Below are 23340 nucleotides of genomic sequence, written 5' to 3' on the forward strand. Positions count from 1 at the left end.
CGTGATGACCTTGTGGACCTGGAGTTGGAGCTCCGCTGAGAGGATCATGTGGTTTGGCTACGTGAACACTTGTCTGAATGAGCTTGCTGCGTGGTGTGGGTTTGTCCCATTGAAGGGAGGGTTGCAACCACATAGTCACTCAGGTGAGTTGGTGGGTGTCCATCACTCTGCGAAGCACGTGATGGTGCACACTCAGCTGGTGTATCTGCCAATTCCATACCTTGGTGGCTCAAAGGGCCATAAACAGGAGAAAGGGGGAATCTCCAAGTATTCTGGTTGAGAGAAGCAAGGTAAGGAGGTTGGTGTTCCTGTTAAAGAGCACGTAAGTGGCAGATATTCCTTTAACATGGTTTATTCTGCGGTCTGTAATCACAATACAGGAAAAAAAAACTAAGTATAAATGAAAATAATAAAGGACTGTATTAATAAGCACAATACTATATTATTCATAAACAGCACCTCACAGGAGGTTCGTGTATATAACTTATATGGATTAGCTTAGTTTATTCAAATAAGCATAAATTAACATCAGTCAACTCTCAGATAGAAAAAAAGTTATCACAGTGTCAGCATTTAAGTATAAAAGTAAAACGTAACGAAACTCACCTTCTGTCATTTACACTCAGAAATAAACCATGGAAATCAATGGACAGAGGGAAAAAAAAACACAACTAACTGCTGCCGGGCACGTATGAAAAGCGAGAACTCGCTGCTAATTAACGTATACGGCACGCGAGTGTGATGCGTTCAATAGCCTCAAGAAAACAATGGTGCATTCAAGAACGTAAGACATATGAAAACTTACCGATAAAACTTATAATTTGAAGTAAACTAATCAAATAAATGAACACAACATGTACTTTTGAACATATATATAAAACAATAAGGAATTGAGGAAGCCATGAAAGGATTGGAGTGGCAGAAACCTGAATACAAACCACATTGGAGGCTCTAACCCAGTCGTTACCTCAGATCCAGCTTCACGCAAAACTGAAGGAATACGAATGCCTCTCCAGATGAGAGGGTGTCTGAACCCATGCAGTGAAAGAAGGTATTGAGGACAACTCGCCGCCTATGATTGCCTGCATCGAGCATCTACTTGCTGACAATCTGGAGATTTAACTGGGAGAAGAGACCATGTCTCTCCTGTACTGGCTTCTCTGCATGGCTCCCTGTTAAATTCAGAATGGAATTCAAAATTCTTCTTCTAACGTACAAAGTCCTCAACAGTCAGGCACCTTCATGTCTGACAGTCCCCTATTATCCAGCTAGAACCCTTCACTCCCAGGATGCGGGGTTACTGGTGGTTCCGGGAGTTTCTAAAAGTAGACTGGGAGCCAGAGCCTTCAGCTATCAGGCTCCCCTCCTGTGGAACAGTCTCCCAGTTGCAGACACATTCTCTGCCTTTTAAGAGCAGACTTAAGACCTTCCTTTTTGATCAGGCTTATAGTTAGGGCTGCGTAGGCTGGCCCTTAAAAATGCTGCTAATCATACTCATATGTGTTACTAACTCGTCTTCTTCTCCAGAGCCTTCGGGCTCCCCGTATCCCAGGAGCAGGCTACAGACCTGAAGAGGCTCAAGCTGCCACCCGTAGCTCCACCTGCTCAAGTCCCTGTCTGTCCATCAGTCTCTTCCCTTCTCTCTCTCTCTTTATCTCTGTCGTTCTCTTTCTTTCTGTATATCTGTCTTCCTCCATGATCTGTCTTTGTTTCTGCCCCACTCTCCTGTTCTCTTTCCCCCCAACCGGTCAAAGCAGAAGGCCGTCCCCATTGAGCCTGGATCTGCTCGACATTCCTGCCTGTTAAAAGGAAGGTTTTCCGCTGTTGCAGGATGTGCTTGCTGATTGAGAATTGTTGGGTGGAGGTTCATTGAAGGAGTGTGGTACTGGACCTGCTCTACTTGGAAAGTGTCATGAGATAACTTTTGTTGGGATTTGGCGCTATACAAATAAAATTGACTTGACTTGACGAGATATCAAAGATATTTGACTTTTATCAAAATAGATATGGATGGATAGAATGTGGTTGCTAAAAATGAAGCAATGTTTAGGGTGAAAGAAGGATAGATCAGCTGGGACGGTGAAATGCCATACTGTATGAACACTGACCAATCCAAAATACATAGAAAGACAACAGAAGACATGCAGTTGGGTACTCGGCTAATTGAATACTCTAAATTGACCGTAGGTGTGACTGTGAATGGTCGTTTGTCTCTATGTGTTGGCCCTGTGATGGACTGGTGACCTGTCCAGGGTGAACCCCGCCTCTCGCCCGTAGCCAATGGGATAGGCTCCAGCCCCCCCCCCCCCCCTCTTTAACAGGAATAAGCGGAAGACAATGGATGGATGTTTAGAACTTCCAACTTAGTAAATTCAGTGTTGGCACTTCAGCATGCTGCTCCTGACATTTCGTGACCAAAGTATATCACAACATCTCAGATAGGCACAAACTTTTATCAGATTTGATAGAATATGGATAGATAGAATGTGGTGGCAATAAAAGAAGAAATGTTTAGGGTTGTAGAAGGACAGGACAGCTGGAATGGTGAAACAACATTTGGAGTCCCTAATCAATAGTGGCCTATCTGAAATACACAGAAAGAGAACATATCTTCCATATCCTCAAACCATAACCCTTATGTTATACGGACAAGTGTGGTGCCAAACCAATGCTAGCTATTCAAAGTATCTGTACTGGAACACTTGTTTCAGCCAAGTGTCTGGCTCATCCTTGTAAGTCTTCATGAACAGAGAAATGACCCGTAGTCTCTGTGCTGCAATCGGTCAGCATACGCGGCTGTAAACCGAGAGGGGCGTGGTTTAAAATCACACAGAGTTAATGAAATCTCTTGCCAATTTGTCACATGACTGACTTATATTTTCAGACAAAATATCATCGCTAAAGAGAAGCAATAGTAGAGAGTAACAGAACAGAGAAAGCCACAGCAACTGATATGATAAAGATGCAGGTCATTGGGTTGTTTTGGAGTTGGGATTGAAAGATTCTGACTGTGTAATAAATGCAGGGAGGTTTTTTTTTATGACCGTAATATTACTATTGCAAATTGGGAGGGAAAATTACCAATTTGCAACATGACTGATTTACTAGCTCTTAAAGAATGTGGTGGCTAAACAGGAAGCAATGTTTAGGGTTGTAGAAGGACAGAACAGAGAAAAACAGGACAACTGGAATGATAAATCAAGGGTGGAGCACCTCATCAGCTCTGGCCATCTGAAATACATGGGGCGAATGTGTTGTCCCTGGGTGGGCTTGAACCATTATGCTTCCAGTTAATGTCCAAGAGTGCCGACAGATTGCTGGATAGGACCCCGATGGCCTTTTATGTTAATGTGAGGAGAAAAACAATGATTCTGAGGGATTTTTTTTTTATGAGACACCAGTTTGTTCTGGTAACATTGCAGGATAATGGAGGCAGAAGCTGGGATCTCAGCTTGAATCTCCATCCTATGATTTAGGGGCGAGCACACTGACTAATAGTACCACAGAGAGCCTGAGTCATCCCACTTTTCATGAATAGTTCTTATGCTAAATTCAGTGTGTTAAGTTTCAACACTTATCACTAGACATTAAAAAAAATAAAATAAAAAATGAAGACACTGCTGTTATTGAACCCAGGATTTCCTGAATACTCGAGAGGCAATTTGATCAACTCAGCCACAGCACTAAAACACCTTTCCTAGTTAAAAATATGTTTGGTACTTACTCTCCGGGCAGAAGTCACTGAGGCAGTTAAGCAACTCCGAAATGGCAGAGCTCTGGGTGTGTTTGAGATCTGGCCTTGGAATCTCAAGGCTCTGGATGTTGTGGGGCTGTCTTGGTTGACACGTCTCACAACATTGCGTGGACATCGGGGGCGGTTTCTTTGGAGTAGCAGACCAGGGTGGTGGTCCCCATCTTTACGAAAGGGGACCAGAGGGTGTGTTCCCACTTTTGGGAGATCACACTCCTCAGCCTGCCTGGAAAGGTCTACGCCAGGGTACTGCAGAGGAGGGGCAGGGCGATAGTCGTACCTCAGATCGAGGGGGAGCAATATGGTTTTCGTCCCAGTCGTGGAACCGTGGATCAGCTCTTCTCCCTCACGAAGAGGCTGGAGGGGGCTGGAAGGGGTGACCATGTCCCCAGGGGCACACTGTGTGGGGTACTCGGGGAGTACAGGGTGGATGGCCCCATATGAAGGACCATCCAGTAATTCTACCGGCAGAGTGAAAGTCTGGTTCATGTTGCTGGCAGAAAGCCAGAGTTGTTCTCGATGAGGGTTGGACTCTTCCAAGGCTGCCCTTTCTCACCGGTTCTGTTCATTATTTTTATGGACAGAAGTCTTTGGCGCAGCTGGGTGGTGGATTGGATCAAGTGTGGTGGTGGGAGGATGCCGTCACTGCTTTTTGCGGATGATGTGGTCCTCTTAGCTCCATCACGCCACAATCTCCAGCTCTTGCTGGGGAAGTTCGCAGCCAAACGTGTGGTGGCTGGGATGAGAATCAGCACCTCCAATTCTGAGGCCATGGTCCTCAGAGAAGGAGGTGCTAGGTTTTAGTGCATACAAAAGGCACTGCTGGGATTCGAACCAAGGACCTCCTGTTTACTAGACAGGCACTTTGACCAACTAAGCCACAGCACCGACACAGTTTGGCTCTTTAAGAAATATGTTTGGAACTTTTGGCCTATTAAGTTAGGCTATACAGACTAAGCATATGGCGCTCCTGACATTTAGTGAACAAAGTATCCCACAACAACTCAGATGGGCACAGACTTTTATCAAAATAGATCGAATATGGATGGATAGAATGTGGTGTTTAAAAAGGAAGCAATGTTTGGGGTTATAGAAGGACAAGACAGCTGAAATGTTGAAACAACGTTTGGAGTGCCTAATCAACAGTGGCCTCCCTGAAATACATAGAAAGACAATGTATCTTCCTCATCCTCAAACCATTATCCTTCTGTTACACCAGTGGTCCCCAACCTACGGCCTCCATATTTGGCCCGGCCCCCTGAACAATACCTGAGACGCATTTTGATTTTTTTTTCATATATGTGTATTTGTATTTGATCATAAAATTTGGCTTTTGCAATCAAATATTCCTTAGCTATGAACTACTCTCATTATGAACTATACTGTACTATACTTAACTGAATACAAACCACATTGGAGACTCTCACCAAGTCGTCATTTCAGATCCATCTACAGGCAAAACGGAGGAATAAGAATGCCTCTCCAGATGAGAGGCTGTCTGAATCTATGGGGTGAAAGAAGGAACTGAGGACAACTCTCCACCTATGAGTGCCTGCATGGAGCATCTACTCGCTGACAATCTGGAGATTTAATGCAAGGAGTTAAGGTTGCACCTTACAAAGTTAATGGTTTATTCAATTCAATCACTGAAGGTGGCAGCTGAGAAAATCGTCATGGACTCCTTACTTGAAACTAAATCTTGAATTGGTCAAAAGAAATACTTAGAGAAGATTGAATACTACTGCCATAAATCGTGGTATTTGAACCCAGGATCTCCTGTTTACTAGACAGGCACTTTGACCAACTAAGCCACAGCGCCAAGAGTTCTTCTGTATTTAAAAAAATATGTTTGGAACTTCTGGCCTAGCAAGTTCGGCAAGGCAACCTCAGCATATGGCGCTCCTGTCATTCATTGACCAAAGTGGACCACAATCACTCAAATTGGCACAAACCTTCACCAAAAGACAATGAGATGCTAACAAACTCTGATAACAAACGTGCTAATAGCATGAACTTGGGCCTCATACTGACAGAACTGCAGGAATTACCAAAGACATTTGTTAGGAACTAAATAAAGAAATTTACCAAACTGACTGAACAACAGAGCAGCGAAAGCAACGGGAAACCAAGATATGAGAAAAGGAATATGGCGGAGCGATGACTAATCTCTGATCAAATAAAATAACCAGACACCTTCCCTTCAGAATTCCATCATGGTAACAGGAAGTCATTTAGCCTTTCTGCATTGGAGCATGAGTTGAATCAGTTAAATTCAGGGATGGGTGAGTACACCATTATCTGTACCTGTATCTGTTGAAAGTGAGTTATTTGTTGAATCAGTTTTAGGAAATTAATAGGATTGATCAAAAGTGGCTGCATTTATGACAAGATTATTATAAAGCCTCTTGTTTGAAAGCCAAACGCAATGACGGATTGCACCACAGAGACCGTGTTTCTCCCCCCATTTCATGAAGACTTCTTATGCTCATTTCGTGTGTAAAGTTACAACACTTCTAATCAGTCAATGATTTAAAACAAAAATGCCCTGCTGCAATTTGAAACCAGGATCTCCTGTTTACGAGATGGGAACTTAGACCAACTAAGCCACAGTGCCAAGAGTACCACAGAGACCCTGACACATTGAATTCATGAATAGTTATTAAGCTAAATTCAATGTGTCAAGTTTCAACACTTTTAACTAGACACCAAAATTAATTTTAAAAAATCAGAAAAAGGCACTGCTGGGATTTGAACCCAGGATCTCCTGTTTACTAGACAGGCACTTTGACCAACTAAGCCACAGCGCCAAGACATCCTTGCTCTTTGAAAAATATCTTTGGAACTTTTGGCCTATTAAGTCAGGCAATACAACCTCAGCATATGGCGCTCCTGTCATTCATTGACCAAAGTAGCCCACAATCACTGAAACTGGAACAAACCTTCACCAAAAGATGATTTAAGATTGTGGGTTTCAAATGCCAAAGGAAAACCTGCAAAGTTTGAGTTTTTGGTGACAGAGACCTGAACCAGGGTTTCACATTGAGAAAAAAGAGGAAATTAAGAAAATACATCAGTCAGGAACTAAGGAAATTCACAAATATATATATATATATAAATATATATATATATTTATATTTATAAAACAATAAGGAATTGAGGAAGCCATGAAAGGATTGGAGTGGCAGAAACCTGAATACAAACCACATTGGAGGCTCTAACCCAGTCGTTACCTCAGATCCAGCTTCACGCAAAACTGAAGGAATACGAATGCCTCTCCAGATGAGAGGGTGTCTGAACCCATGCAGTGAAAGCAGGAATTGAGGACAACTCGCCGCCTATGATTGCCTGCATCGAGCATCTACTTGCTGACAATCTGGAGATTTAACTGGGAGAAGAGACCAAGTCTCTCCTGTACCGGCTTCTCTGCATGGCTCCCTGTTAAATTCAGAATGGAATTCAAAATTCTTCTTCTAACATACAAAGTCCTCATTGGGCACCTTCATCCCTGACAGAGCTCCTAGTCCCCTATTATCCAGCTAGAACCCTTCGCTTACAGGATGCAGGGTTACTTGTGGTTCCTAGAGTTTCTAAAAGTAGACTGGGAGTCAGAGCCTTCAGCTATCAGGCTCCCCTCCCATGGAACCGTCTCCCAGTTTCAGTCCAGGATGCAGACACCTTCTCGACCTTTAAGAGCAGACTTAAGACCTTCCTTGTTGATCAGGCTTATAGTTGGGCTGCTTAGGCTGGCCCTTAGATCTGCTGCTATAGGCTCAGACTGCTGGGGGATCTCCCATGGTGCACTGGGCTTCTCTCTCCTCCTCTCTTTCCTCTCTGTCCTCTTTGTCCTCTGTCCTCCTGTATGTGTCATATATGAATCATACTCACATGTTTTACTTACTCTTCTTCTCCCCGCATCCCAAATCCTGGGTGCTGCTGGAGGAGGCTGTAGACATGAAGAGGCTCAAGCTGCCACCCGTAGCTCCACCTGCTCACATCCCTGTCTGTCCATCAGTCTCTCTCTCTGTATCTCTGTCCCTCTCTTTCCTTCTGTACATCTGCCTTCATCCATAATCTGTCCCTGTCTCTGCCCCCTCTCCTGCTCTCTTTCCCCCCAACCGGTCAAAGCAGAAGGCCGTCCCCATTGAGCCTGGATCTGCTCGAATTTCCTGTGTGTTAGAAGGAAGGTTTTCGTCGCTGCTGTTGCCTGATGTGCTTGCTGATGGAGAATTGTTGGTGTAGATTCATTGAAGGAATGTGGTACTGGACCTGCTCTACTTGGAAAGAGTCATGAGATAACTTTCGTTGTGATTTGGCGCAAAATAAATAAATTTGACTTGAGTTTTCAAGGGTGCAGGAGACCAGAGAACAAGAGGGAAAATAAAGAAGAAAAGGAATCAAATAAATGAGACCAATACAAAAGAGGTAAAAACAGTTAATATTTACACAACAGGAAAACTATGAGGGGAGGAAAAGCCAATTTATAGACTAAATAACAGCAGTCCAATAATTGAGTTGTTAAAATAGAAACACTTGGACCAAACTTATACACTATAATTTCAAAGAATTCTAAAAATATTTTGCATCACAGTTTCATATTCCCAAACACAATTTAACTAAGTAAAAATGGAATAATTCTTGAAGACAATTCAATAAACTGACTGAAAAGCAGAGCAGGGAAAGCAACATGAGTAAAGATAATAGAGAGGGAATCTGATGCAGCGATAACCAACACAGTCCCACGGGCTTTTGTGAGGGCATCAGGTTCTGATAGAGTAATTAAGAACGTGATGCCATCAAGAATATGAAAGAATTTACATGCTGTGGTCAAGACTCACTGTAAAGTTGGTCAATATGTCACATAAGAGTTTCATTCTTAATCCAGGCTCAATTTAGTTTGTAGGCTATTGTTGCAGCATATTCAGTCATTTCCATTGAGGGTAAGACATCACCTGAAGCGACTTTGGCCACAGCATGTCATGACCACATCAGGTATTCAACAGTAGCCTGTTATAAACGCAAGAGAATTCATCATCCCTGGGTGGGTTTGAAGCACCAGCCGACGGGGTTCCACGTGCGCTCAACGACCAACTGCACCATAGAGACTCTGCTATTGATGTCAAAAAGACTGTTTATGGTAATTTAGTGTGTAAAGTTCCCACACTTCTAATCAGTCAATGATTAAAGTAAAGGCACTGCTGGGATTTGAACCCAGGATCTCCTGTTTACGAGACAGGCACTTTGACCAACTAAGCCACAGCGCCGACACATTCACCGACACATAAGATGATTTAAGATTGTGGGTTTCAAATGCCAAAGGAAAACCTGCAAAGTTTGAGTTTTTTGGTGAAGGACACGGAACTACCCACCTATCAGCAAGACTATTGATAGTCTGAACCAGGGTTTCACATTGAGAGAACAGAGGAAATTAAGAAAATACATCAGTCAGGAATTAAAGGAAATTTGCAAAGATATAAAAAACTAAAGAATCCAGGAAGGGATTGAACTGGCAGAAACCAGAAAACAAACCACATTGGAGGCTCTCACCAAGTCGTCACTTCAGATCCATCGATATGCAAAATGGAGGAAAAAGATCGCCTCTCCAGATGCGAGGCTGTCTGAATCTATGGAGTGAAAGAAGGAACTGAGGACAACTCGCCACCTATGATTGCCTGCATGGAGCATCTACTCGCTGACAATCTGGAGATTTAATGCAAGGAGTTAAGGTTGCACCTTACAAAGTTAATGGTTTATTCAATCCAATCACTGAAGGTGGCGGCTGAGAAAATCGTCATGGACTCCTTACTTGAAACTAAATCTTGAATTGGTCAAAAGAAATACTTTGGGAAGATTGAATACTACTGCCATAAATCATGGTATTTGAAACCAGGATCTCCTATTTACTAGACAGGTACTTTGACCAACTAAGCCACAGCGCCAAGAGTACAAAGTATTTGTTTAAACTGTGTTTAGAACTTCTGGCCTAGCAAGTTAGGCAATGGCACTTCAGCATGGTGCTCCTGACATTTAGTGACCAAAGTATCCCACAACAACTCAGATGGGCACAGACTTTTATCAAAAAAGATCGAATATGGATGGATAGAATGTGGTGGCTAAAAAGAGGTCTGTTCCCAATTTGTCACATAATGGACTTATTGTTTCAGACAGAATATCGTAGCTAAAAGGAAGCAATGGTAGAGACTGACAGAACAGAGGGAGCCACGACAACTGGTATGATTGGGACAGAAAATAACCAATTTGCAACATGATTGTTTTACTATCTCTGAAAGAATGTGGTGGCTAAAAAGGAAACAATGTTTAGGGTTGTAGAAGGACAGAACAGAGAAAAAAAGGACAACTGGAATGATAAAGCAAGGATGGAGCACCTCATCAGCTCTGGCCATCTGAAATACGGGAAGCAAATATGTCGTCCCTGGGTGGGTTTGAAGGATTATGCTTCCAGTTAATGTCCAAGAGTGTTGACATATTGCTGGTAAGGACCCCTGATGGCCTTTTATGTTAATATGAGGAGAACAACTTGATTCTGAGTGTTGTGTTCAATGAGACACAGGTTTGTTCTGGTAACATTGCAGGATAATGGAGGCAGAAGCTGGGACCTCAGCTTGAATCTCCATCCTATGATTTAGGGGCGAGCATGCTGACTAATAGTACCACAGAGACCCAGAGTCACCCCACTTTTCATGAAAAGTTCTGATGCTAAATTCAGTGTATTAAGTGTCAACACTTATAACTCGACATAAAAAAATGAAAAATAAAATAAATAGGCACTGTTGGGATTTGAACCCGAGATCTCCTGTTTATTGTACAGGAATTTTGATCAACTAAGCCACAGCACCAAGACATCCTTACCATTTAAAAAATATGTTTGGTACTTTCTCTCCTAGGCAGAAGTCGCCAAGGCTGTTGAACAACTCCGGGGTTGTATGAGATCCGGCCTGGGTATCTTAAGGCTCTAGATGTTGTGGGGCTGTCTTGGTTGACACGTCTCTGCAACATTGTAAGGACATTGGGGCGGTGCCTTAGGAGTGGCAGACCAGTGTGGTGATCGCCATCTTTAAGAAAGGGGACCAGAGGGCGTGTTCCCACTTTTGGGGGATCACACTCCTCAGCCTCCCTGGAAAGGTCTATGCCAGGGTACTGGAGAGGAGGGTCAGGGCGATAGTCGAACCTCAGATCGAGGAGGAGCAATGTGGTTTTCATCCCAGCCATGGAACCGAGGATCAGCCCTTCTCCCTTGCAAGGGTGCTGGAGGGGGCATGGGAGTTTGCCCAACCAGTCCACATGTGTTTTCTTATGACTGTGTCACCAGGGGCACCCTGTGGGGGGTACTCTTGGAGTTTGGGGTGGATGACCACCACATTTTCTTTTGCTTATCCTATTAAGGATTGCAGAGGGGGACGGTGGAGCCTATTCCAGTGGCTTTCGGGAAACTTATACAATATGAATTAAAAGACATCCAAAATTATTTTGCATCACAGTGTCATACTCCCAACCACGATTTAAGTAAAAATGTGAAGAATTCTTAAAGAAAATTCAATAATCGACTGAAAAGCAGAGCAGGGAAAGCAACATGGAACCAAGATATCAGAGAGGGAATCTGATGCAGCGATAACCAACATAGTCCCACGGGCTTTTGTGATGGCATCAGGTTCTGATAGAGTAATTAAGAACGTGATGCCATCAAGAATATGAACAAATTTACATGCTGTGGTCAAGACTCACTGTAAAGTTGGTCTTTATGTCACATAAGAGTTTCGTTCTTAATACAGTTGCAATTCAGTTTGTTGGCTTTTGTTGCAGCATATTCAGTCATTTCCACAGAGGGTAACACATGACCACGTCACCTGAAGCAACTTTTGACAACAGAGTGTATTGCAAGTCATGACCACTACGGGTAACCAACAGTAGCCGATTGTGAATACAAGTAAAGGGCATTCATCATCCCTGGGTGGGCTTGAACCACCAACCTCTTAAATAACAGCCAAGTGCAAGGGCTGATTGTACCACAGAGACTCTGCTTCTGTTAATATTCCATCAAGACTTTTTATGCTAATTTATCATGTAAAGTTACAATGGGTCTAATCAGTAAATGATTAAAGAAGAAGGCACTGCTGGGATTTGAACCCAGGATCTCCTGTTTACTAAACAGGCACTTTGACCAACTAAGCCACAGCGCCAGGAGCAGCTGATAGTTTTTTAAACTTCTGTGTTTAGAACTTCTGGCTTAGTAAGTTAGGCAATGGCACTTCAGCATGGTGCTCCTGACATTTATGGACTAAATTAGTTACTTTACAAGTAACAATATCACACAACAACTCAGATGGGCACAGACTTTTATCAAAATAAAAAGAATATGGATAGATAGAATGTGATGGCTAAAAAGGAACCAATGTTAAGGATGAAAGAAGGATATAACAGCTGGGACGGTAAAACAACAGGTGGAATGCCGTTCGAACAGCGGCCTGTCCAAAATACATAGAAAAAAAATGTATCATATACATCCTCAAACAATTATCCTTCTGTTAAACATCCAAGTGTGGTGACAGACCAATGCTAGCAACTTTCCAGGAGAACTACTTATCAACTGTCCTGAATGCAAATAAAGAGCATTCATCATCCCTGGGTGGGTTCAAACCACCAGCCTCAAGTGTGCTGCCTGATTGCACCAATGAGACTTTGTGTCTAACCCTTTTTCCTGAAGATTTTTCAAACTAAATTCAGTGTGTTGGGTTTCAAAAGTTTCAGCAAGAAAAAAAAAGACATTTATTTCACACTGGCAACCGCGTCGCGAATCTGCCCATCCTTTTTGCAGCATGGTCTGAGGTTTCAGAATGACGCAGAGCAAAGTGGGGGTCAGTTTAAACCCGGTAATATTCCTTCTTTGAGAGTACGCTTATTGCCACCTCCGTTGCTATGTGAATCCAAGCCGTAAATGTGCCGGCTCAGTGTGAGGTGGGCAGACGTGTCAATGATGACGCGAACTCGCAAACATAACACTCGCTGGTTCTGCTGCATCAAACAACTCAGAGAATGTCGAAACCGATACTGCTGGCAGCTGGAATGTCAAACTGCTGTTTTGAAACTTACGGACTGTCATGGGGCTTACTGTTCTGACGCATCATCACACCACCAAGATGAGCACCTGGGGAGCCACGGAGATCAGGGAGCTGCTGACCATCACTGGCAAGAGGACCATGGATAACCACCTCACAGGACTGTGAAGGATGGCTTTTTGTATGAAATAGGTGGCTTGGTTGAAGTGACTATTGATGATGGAATGTCACCAGTAAGTTAAAAAAAGTTAAAAAAAAAAAAAGTACCACCATGTCTGTGACCATAACAGCAGCAGCGGCAGAAGGATGTTGTACTGAGACACTAAGAAGTTTGCCAGACTTTTACGGAGCTATGTATTCTCCTGACGTAAATGTTGTACGTCGCTGTTCACGCACAACTTCCTGCTGCATGTCACGTCACATGTTTAGTAAACAAGTGCTGGCTTTTTTGCGAAAGGGGAATATTACGCCCCCATTTCACACAGACAAGACAACAAATTCCTACCTCTACTTTGCCACATTCTCTGTTCAAAAAGGGCTCAAGGGAAATGTTTCTCCAGAATACAAGTAAAGAGCAATCTACATCCCTGGGTGGGTTTGAACCAGCCAAGTTAACAGCCGAGCCCATTGACCTATTGCACCACATAGACTGTAAATCTAAACTAAGATTTTTCACGAGAATTTAGTGTGAAAAGTTAAGACACTGATAATCAGTCAATGATCAAAAAAAACAGGCACTGCTGGGATTTGAACCCAGGATCTCCTGTTTACTAGACAGGCACTTTGACCAACTAAGCCACAGTGCCACAAGTGCACAACAGTTTTTTTTAAACTGTGTTTAGATCTTCCAGCTCAGCAAGTTAGGCAATGACGCTTCAGCATGGTGCTCCTGACATTTAGTGACCAAAGTATCCCATAACAAGTCAGATGGGCACAGACTTTTATCAAAATAGATCGAATATGGATGGATAGAATGTGGTGGCTAAAAAGGAACTAAAGTTTAAGGTTATAGAAGGACAGGACAGCTGCAATGAACGGTGGCCTAACTAAAACACATAGAAAGAGAACGCATCCTCCATGTCGTCAAACCATTATCCTTCTGTTAAACACTCAATTTTGGTGACAGACCAATGCTAGCAACTCAAAGTATCTCGACTGGAACACTTGTTTCCGCTGAGTATCCGGCTCATCCTATAAAGTCTAAATGAACATAAAGGCAACCTGTAGTTTTTGTGGCGCTATCAGTCAGTGAGCTTGGCTGTTAAAGGAGTGGTTATTGGTTCAAGCCCACCCAGAGAGGATGAATGGTCTTCACTAGTATTGCAGAGAGGATGCTGTTGACTATCCTTGTGAAAGTGAACGCCTTACAATTACTACATATGTTTTAGTCCCTCCAAACCGATATTCAAAGTCATCAAATCCAGGAATTGGACAAACTTACAAGCTACATCTTACAAGCGAAAAGACCTCAAATTGTTAATCAGCGTTTCAAATTAAAAAAAAGAGGAGGTGTGGCACCCCCTTGTTTAAAAGATAATTATGTCAAGCCCAACTAACACATTTGACATGTTTGTGTAATCCAGAATATTGCTAGGTGGAAGGAGATTGAGGAGGTGACATGAAAATATATCCAATTCAAGAACTGATTGGGAAAGGGTTTTATGAATAATTTAACTTAATTTGGGAAACCCGTGGATTGATTTGTCTTTTAGGCTGTGGAATAATGTAACATCCCAGAATAATTCAAAGACAGATAATGGAGAAAGACAGATATACAGAAGGAAAGAGAGGGATAGACATACAGAGGGAGAGAAAGGGAGGAGACTCATGGACAGACAGGGACGTGAGCAGGTGGAGCTACGGGTGGAAGCTTGAGCCTCTTCAGGTCTGCAGCCTCCTCCAGCAGCACCCGGGATCTGGGCAATAGGAGGGGATTGCAGTAATCCAGCCTGGAAGTGACAAAAGCGTGGTAGTTAAAGGACAGATCCGGATCAAAGATAATCCCTAGGTTCCTTACAGTAGTGCTGGAGGCCAGGGTGATGCCATCCAGGGTACCTATCTAATTAGATAGTGTGTCTCTCAGGTGTTTTGGGCCCAGCATAATAACTTCAGTTTTGTCAGAGTTTAATAAAAGGAAATTATGCGTCATCCATGTTTTTATTTCCTTCAGACAGGCCTCCAGTTTAGTCAGCTGATTTTTTTTCACGTTGATGCATTGATCAGTACAGCTGTGTATCATCTGCAATACATTGAGTGTTTCCTTATCATGTGACCTGCAGGAAGCAGATACAGAATGAAGAGGACTGGTCCAAGCACAGACCCTTGTGGAACACCATAACTGACTGTAGTGATTTCAAAGGGATTAGTGTTAGTGAGTAGGAACTGAGATCTACCGAGTAAATATGACCTGAACCAGTTTAGTGAAATCACAGATTCCTCCAAGGCAGAACCTGCATTGGAAAAACAACTGAAGGAGAACAAACAAAATTACCAAAATAATATTCTATTAAAAGTCTTCATGGACTCATACATTTTAAATATAAATGTTTATACTAGACACACAGTAACATCTTTCAGACTTGGATGAACTCAGTGTGTTTTTTAAGTATGTACAATACAACAGGTGATCAATAGTGGCCTGTTCTAAACACAGGCGTAGAACACTCGGCATCACTGAGTGGGCTTGGAACCTCAGCCACTAGGTGAAGAGCCAAGCGCTGACCGATTGCACCACAGAGACTCCTCTGCAGGTTTCACTTTATCAGGAGTTTTCATGCTAAATTTAGTTTGTTCGGTTTAAAAATTATAACAAGACAAAGAAAAAAAGGCACTGCAGTGATTTGAACTGAGGATCGCCTGATTACCTAACAGGCACTTTGCTCGATTAAGCCACAGCACCAAGACCAAAGAGGTTTTTTAAAACAGTAGGAAGACAGAAACGCTTGGGGTTTGCTCAATTAATGCTTTTGCCATCACTTCCATGAAAGAAATTGATGGATTTATTGTCTCTGATACAATGTAGTGGCAAAAGAGAAAGCACTATTTAGGCTTATAGAAGGACACAACAGAGAAAAACAGGACAACTGGAATGATAAAGCAGCAGGTGGGGCATCTCATCAACACTGGCCTATCTGAAATACTTGGAGCAAATATATCTTCCCTGGTGGGCTTGAACCATTATGCTATCATCCAAGAGTGCAAGGATTGCTCAATAGAACAACTGATGGCATTTTATTTTCACATGAAAGGAAACAAAGTTATTCTTATTGTGTTCAATGAGACACAGGTTCATCCTGGTAACACTGCAGGTCAATGGACGCAGAAGCGGAGATCTCAGCTTGAATGTCCATTCTCTGGGTTACAGGCGAGTACTGACCAGTAGTACCACAGAGAGTCATGACACCCTTTTATTTTCACGTGGAAAGACAAAGTTTTTCAGTCTTCGGATCATTGATGCAATGACTTTGCTGCCATAAAAGTCATGAGGACAAAGCAAAACCAATGCTGAGATCTAGCAGTATCTCTGTCTCACCGCTACCTCTTTGCTCTAAAGCCTATCAATGACGGTGTGTATTGCAGGTTTAGAATGTCTGTACTTCAAGCACACACACTCACACCTTTCATACTCGGAAAAAAGTGTGGTACTCAAGTATGTATGACACAACAGATCATCAACAGTCACTGGTCCTAGACACAAGGACAGAGTGTTCATCGACCCTGGGTGGGTTTTAAACACCAGCCTCTCGGTTACAGTGAAACATGCTGACTGATTGCTCCAGAGATGCTTCTTCAGCCCTCATTTTATTCAATTTCATGCTAAATTCAGTGTGTTAGGTTTCAACACAAGAAAAAAAAAAAAAAAAGGCACTGCTGGGATTTGAACCCAGGATCTCCTGTTTACTAGACAGGCACTTTGACCAACTAAGCCACAGCGCCAACTGTCTTTCTGTCTTCTTAGGCGCAATCATTTTGAGCCTAAGAAGACAGAAACGCTACAGGTTTGATCAATCAATGTATTTTCCATAACTTCCACAAAAGAAATTTCCCAATTTTCAACTTGATAGATTTATTCTCTCTGAAAGAATGTGGTGGCTAAAAAGGAAGCAATATTTAGGGTTATAGAAGGACAGAACAGAGAAAAACAGGACAACCGAAATGATAAAGAAGCAGGTGGACCATCTCATCAATGTTGGCCTGTCTGAAATACAAAAAAAGAGAACATGTCATTCCTGGGTGGGCTTGAACAATGATGCTTCCAGGTAACATCCAGTGGTAACAGACCAATCGTGAGATAAAGTAGGAACTCCCCCCTATAAGAGGTGATCAACCGTGGACTGTCATAAACATGAGTAAAGATTATTCATCGTCCCTGGGTGGGCTCGAACCACCAGCCTCTCGGTTAACAGCCGAGCGCGCTGACCGATTGCGCCACAGAGACTCTTGGTTAAGGTAATGTTCATGAAAACTGATTTTCCGAAATGAGTAGGATCCCTGGCAGAAATGTGAACATGGTACTGCAGCTCTGACGAGGCCAAGTAACTAATGAGTAATGAGCGTTATCATGCTTTTTTTTCAAGGAGGGAAAGTTCTTGTTGGTTGTTTGTGTCCCACAACATTTCCGATAGGCAGGCGGCATGTCAGTCACACACACACAGACACACACACACACACACACACACACACACACACACACACACACGCACACGCACACAAGTTTGGATTGAAAGGCCTCATCAGAGTCCGATCGTCTGATAAATTTGGTGAGGTTATTTTATAAGAGCAGGTCAGATAGGACAAGGCCTTGCAACCAATCTCTTGTGGACTCTGGGAACACATCAGACACCACACATCCGACCTGACTTCATCAGGGAGCCAATTGGATGAAGCCAAAATTAGAGTAATATGACACCATTTCTGGTTGTACTCGAGATTCTGGCAACAGCACCCTGAATCATGGAGTGTGAGGACACCGAGGATCAGGGAGCAGAGTATCTGTAATCAAGTCTGAACAAATCGCAGGCATGAATCGCATACTCCTACTTCTCAGGTTCCTTTTGTACCTCAACCATTCAGAGTACATGATCGAGTGTGAGGCTGATGAACCTTTGTAAGGACTTTTAGCATCAATGCAATGGGCCCCTAATGTTTCTTTCATCAGTTTTGAATCCTCATTTCTTCTGGGAATGGGAGTTGGTTATTTCTTCTGCAACCACGTTTTGTCCGATTAAAATCACCAAATAACTCAACAAAACACAACAAGGCAAACATATGGAGCCCAGTGACGGTGGTGCTGGTGAAAGAACAGTAGCCATGCTGGCGTTCAGTACATATCGCCAAAGCTTTTTTGTATTCTCTCAGAATTCAGAGGCGTGTGAGCGGTTGTTGTTGCCAGGATGATGCAAAATGTTGCTGCTGCTGAAGGCATCCTCCCTCCATCCAGAGGGGTCAATCACAATCCAGAGGAAGAGAGAAAAAGCTCCGTTCAATCTTTCCCACTAAATTACCTTGGCAGATATCAAACAGAGTCCTTCACTCCTGCTGAATGATAATTGCAGCTGGCTGCCAGGACCAATACTCTGTGGGTCATCTGCAGAGAAGCTGAAGGAATTATCACCGGCTCTCTCCTCTCCTCTATTCCCACTCTCTCCTTTTACAGACGTTTCCTGGGAGGCTGCTTGGCAATAACAGAACACCCTTTAGTTGAAGGGAATGTCACTCACAGGTGAGGTGAGCACACCATCAGTGGCTTCGTATTTATCATCTCACAGTCCAGCGATTCATCCCCGATATACAGTGGTTAGAAAAACAGCCGTCTCACTGTCACAACCTTTGTAGACCTCCTCAAAGAGCCCCATCCTCTAATTTCTCCACAACTTCGAGATGAACCATTTGATGAGGATGTGAGGCATTTTTTTTCTCTCTTGCTATTTCAATTGATTTCTACTCAGTTGACGCGATACTTAACGTGAGATTCAGAAGAACTCAACGGCGGTTTGAAACCCTTGTGTTACATTCAGAGGGAGACCGTCACTGTGCTAGGTTGTCAATCGGTAAATCAATCTTTATGTATAGAGCACCAAATCACAACAAAAGCCATCTCAGGTCTAGAACCTCACTCTTTAATTCAAATGAAAGGTACCCAACATTCCCCCATGAGCAAGCACGAAGCGACGATGGCGAGAAATAACTCCCTTTTAACAGGAAGAAACCAGCCAGGCTCAGAGTGGGCAGCCATCTGCCTCGACCGGTTGGGGTTGAGAGGGAGAAGGAGAGAGATGGGGGTGAGGGAGGAGAGAGAAACACAGGGCCAGAGTGAGTGAGTCGTTGGTCCAGGACAGGAAGCGATCATCCCAGCATCTACAGCCCCAACGTCTACAACCCCAGGTGAGCTGCAGAGCGAGAGAGCACTGACAACTCTGGGGAAGAGGTTTACGTACATGGATGATTGATACATGAGGATGTTGTGGCTGAAGATGGATATAAACAGAGGGGAGGAGAAAGCTCAGTGCATCATGGGAGTCTTAGTCTATAGCATCATAAACTAGGAGCTGGTCCAGAATCAGCCTGATGAGCCCCAACTATAAGCTTCATCAAAAAGGAAGGTTTTAAGCCTACTCTTAAATGTAGAGAGGGTGTCTGCCCCCTGGACTCAAACTGGAAGACGGTTCTACAGGAGTGGAGCCTGATAACTCAAGGTTCTGCCTCCCATTCTACTTTTAGAAACACTGGGAGCCAAAAGTAAACCTGCATGGTGGGAGCGTAGCACTCTGGTCGGTTCATATGGAACTATGAGCTCTTTCAGAAATGATGGAGCCTGACCATGAAGATCCTTCAAATTGAGGAGAATGATTTTAAACTCTATCCTGGATTTTACTGGAAGCCAGTGCAGCGAAGGTAAGACGGGTGATAGGTCTCTCTTCCTAGTTCCTGTCAACACATGTGCAGCTGCATTCTGGAGCAGCTGTGGAGTCTTTAACCACTTGTTAGTGCAATCTGAGAATAAAGAGTTACAATAGTCCAGCCTAGAAGGAACAAATGCATGGACTAGCTGTGTGTTGTGGTATATGATAATGATCATGTTAAACCACAACCCTCTAAAGGAAGTCCAGGTCCTTCAGGTCACACTGAACACATGTAAGAGAAAAATAACTCTGTCTCAGCGCTTTGCTCAGAATGACCTCCACATTCATCCATGCAGACTCCTTCACCAGCAAAGCTCAGTACCAGAATCAACCCTTCACCCACAACTGCTCCAATATAAGCCCCTCCTCCCGACTTGTCACCATCAGTCACTGCAGTGCTCCTGAAGCTGTCCACAACCTGCCTAGCTTTATGCTAATAAGGCTAAAATACAACTTTTAGGCACTTTTTGCCAACAGAATGGCCACTGAGTCTCTGATCACATGATCAAACATCCATTGTGCTGTGTTATTGTGTTTTAGAGATTCTTGACCCATAACAAAACACTGTTGGCAGAGGTACCCGAGGGTACCCCAACAAGGACCCTGCACGCTTCAGGTCCAAAAGTTCAAAAAACATTTCAGGGTGGGGGGAATAGAAAGTTTACAACTCAATCTGATGCTCGACATGGGTCCAGCTCTGCTTTTTCTCTCTCTTCTCTCCCTCAAACACACACGCACACAATACAACAGAGCACTAATGAGACACATACACACCCTGAAGCCACCTTGTCATCTTTACTACTGTACTGCACTCATATTAACACAGTTCTAGAGAAGACCTTCATCCTTCGCTTCCTCCAGACTTCCAGCAGTCACTGGAGTGTTTCACTACCAGGTTAACGCTTTAGAACTGGGACCTCACGCAGGCCAAGAAGGACACGCCACATGACGACTTCATTGAACAACAGATGAGTCTCATCAAGAGAGACGTCACGCCAAGCTGCTGCTTGGGATTGATTGATGCGACAGCGCTGCTATGAGGAAACAGACCAACACTGATATCAAGTAGCAACTCACCAACAGTAGAGATAATCTAACACAAATAAAAAGCCTTACTCATCCCTGGGTGGGCTTGAACCACCTGCCTCCCGGTTAACAGCCAAGCACGCTAACCAATAGAACCGCAGAGAATACAAGTCACCCCACATTTCTTGAAGATTTTCTAGGCTACATTCTGTGTGTTCAGGTTTAACACTTTTATCCAGACACTGAAAAAAAAAAAGTACCGCGAGGATTTGAACCCAGGATCTCCTGCTTCCTAGATGGGTACTTCGACCAACTAAACCACGGTGCCTAAGAACACAGCCAACATTTTTCAAATCTCTGTTTTAGTTTAGGAAGACAGAAACTCTGCAGTGATATAGCAAGGAATAATTTAGAGTCTCCAGTTAAGCATTAGCATGTTTCTGGTCCATGGGCCTGGTCCACACAGGAGGACCCCATCCAGCTGGCAGGTTTGGCCCTGAACCATTGCAACTTCAGTTAACAGTGCTGGAGGTGTTATGACACAAGTCCTAACCCAACATAAATTGTTCCTGCTCCTGAAGGAAGCATCACTCGTTCCACAGGCAGATATTACAAAGCAGTGCAAACAAAATTGTCTTGGTTCTTCTGGTCACAAAATTTGGATTTTGATAAAAAATATACATGGCAAAATTTAGAGTTAACTTGTGTTCCCAACCCAAAATATGCAGCGGTGTTTCTTCTTTACAATCCCATCACATGGCCTGAGGCAACAGGCCAGATTCAGCCCCTCCATCAGGTGCATTGGCACTAATCACACACACTTAGGTAAACACAGAGCAGATCACATGATGCCACTACTGAGGCCCTTGGTAACCGGGACAAATGAGTTATTAAGACCCATCCCAACCAGGCCCTTGTCCACTCAGCCTCATCACGAGTGCCGCTCCATTACGACTCATATCCACAAACATTGGAGGATCATTGTTAAGGGGGGGGGCGGTGTAAAAGCTTTGGGACACCCACAGAAACGTGAAGATGTCATCACCATGGTTACATCTAGCATGTGTAGCTGCTTTTAGCCAAACATCTTTTAAATCTTAGTCCTTCACCTGATGAGAGGGCCGTAACTGCAAAACATCCACGGAACCACCAGCACAGCCTCACTGTGAAGTATAGGCTGATTTATTGATGATGTTCAAGAGCATTTGGGGACAAAATAATAGTTTTACCATTACCACACATTCCATGATTAAAGCACCATGAGATAAATATGTGTTGTGTTCCTATTAATGAGCACAACTCATATTTCACAACGTAGCAAGTTGGTACTTGAAGTGTAATGATGCTACCTCTATTCCTGGTGTGGTGGATTTGGCATTGACGTCCACTCCCCTAACCCTAACCCTAACCCCTAACCCTAACCCTAAACCCTAACCCTAACCCTAACCCCAAGAATGCAAAGAGGCCACCATTAGACCACTCATTATTCAGGTGAGACATCACTCAAACCAATCAGAGAGACTGGTGTCATTCACCTTTAAACCCCAGGTTGCTCAACACCATTGACCAAAGACCAGCCTCTTCCTCTTGGTCTATGGAGCACATAGCAACCATTAACTTGGGATGTAACATGTTTGGGAAGTAACTTAACAACTGTGAAGGATACGAGGAGGAAGGTAGACCTGAATGCAGAGTGATGTGGAGTCAAAGAACTAAATAAACAGAAACCAAACTCACAGTGACCAAAAGACCAGGAGTAAACCAGCAGGGGGGGGGCAACAAGTGCGGAGGACAACCAGTGTTATGCAGCATAATAAAAGATCTGACAATGACTGAAACACAAATTCAAACTAAAATACTAATGACACAACCAGAAACAGATGGAGAACATGGGGGCAGGGGAGGAGGAGCAACGGGAGCAGGGCTAATGACCTGACCAGACACAGGTGAGACAAAAAGCCGATATAAAAGTGAGAAACACAGACACAGGAGGGAAGTGATAACAAAATAAAACCATCCATCCATCCATTTTCTTCCACTTATCCTGCTAAACACTGCACCACCGTGCCGCCAAAATAAAACCGTTAAGAGGAATCAGAACTAACTAAGGATAATATATGTTCTGCACTATCACCAGGACTGTTGATCTGCTCTTGTTCTGCCATGTTTGCACTGCAAATGCTACGTCACCTCAATCTGTTGATGACACAGCCACCTTGAATCTGGTACTATAATGTGCCTGTGCACCTGGATGCACCACAGCACCACCTAAAGCTGCTATCCACTCTCACATGTATCCACAGTGGGACTTGCACAAGCCTGTTTACAGTTGTACAGTCCATGTATATGTCTTATATGTATAAGTACATGTCCTCATGTCTTTGCAGAGCCTATGTACAGTTATGTCAGTATTAGTCCTATAGTAAGTATAGCAGTGTAAATATGTGTCTATGTATATTTTTCTATTTATATGTGCACATCCCAAGGAGCAGTGTTGCATCTCATTGTACCTGGTATAAGGACAATAAAGGCATTCTATTCTATTCTTTTCTATTCTATTCTATTCTATAATGCTCAAAACCAAAACCAC

At 43.4% G+C, this 23340-nt stretch overlaps 7 non-coding genes across 7 annotated transcripts; all 7 read right to left on the minus strand.

The window, feature by feature from the left end:
- Positions 1 to 4565: 4565 nt before the first annotated feature.
- Positions 4566 to 4639, minus strand: trnat-agu (transfer RNA threonine (anticodon AGU)). Its single transcript has one exon. It is a non-coding gene; the product is annotated as a tRNA-Thr (tRNA).
- A 1845-nt stretch (positions 4640 to 6484) lies between these two features.
- trnat-agu (transfer RNA threonine (anticodon AGU)) lies at positions 6485 to 6558 on the minus strand. The gene has a single exon. It is a non-coding gene; the product is annotated as a tRNA-Thr (tRNA).
- A 2380-nt stretch (positions 6559 to 8938) lies between these two features.
- On the minus strand, positions 8939 to 9012 carry trnat-cgu (transfer RNA threonine (anticodon CGU)). The gene has a single exon. It is a non-coding gene; the product is annotated as a tRNA-Thr (tRNA).
- A 2860-nt stretch (positions 9013 to 11872) lies between these two features.
- trnat-agu (transfer RNA threonine (anticodon AGU)) lies at positions 11873 to 11946 on the minus strand. Its single transcript has one exon. It is a non-coding gene; the product is annotated as a tRNA-Thr (tRNA).
- A 1608-nt stretch (positions 11947 to 13554) lies between these two features.
- On the minus strand, positions 13555 to 13628 carry trnat-agu (transfer RNA threonine (anticodon AGU)). Its single transcript has one exon. It is a non-coding gene; the product is annotated as a tRNA-Thr (tRNA).
- Positions 13629 to 16684: 3056 nt separating this feature from the next.
- On the minus strand, positions 16685 to 16758 carry trnat-agu (transfer RNA threonine (anticodon AGU)). The gene has a single exon. It is a non-coding gene; the product is annotated as a tRNA-Thr (tRNA).
- Positions 16759 to 17186: 428 nt separating this feature from the next.
- On the minus strand, positions 17187 to 17260 carry trnan-guu (transfer RNA asparagine (anticodon GUU)). Its single transcript has one exon. It is a non-coding gene; the product is annotated as a tRNA-Asn (tRNA).
- Positions 17261 to 23340: the final 6080 nt, after the last annotated feature.

This window comes from Aulostomus chinensis, chromosome 1 (genome assembly GCF_037954235.1).
Source record: "Aulostomus chinensis isolate RoL2024-O1b breed Wild chromosome 1, RoL_Achi_v1.0, whole genome shotgun sequence".
In the NCBI taxonomy this organism is placed as follows: Eukaryota; Metazoa; Chordata; class Actinopteri; order Syngnathiformes; family Aulostomidae; genus Aulostomus; species Aulostomus chinensis.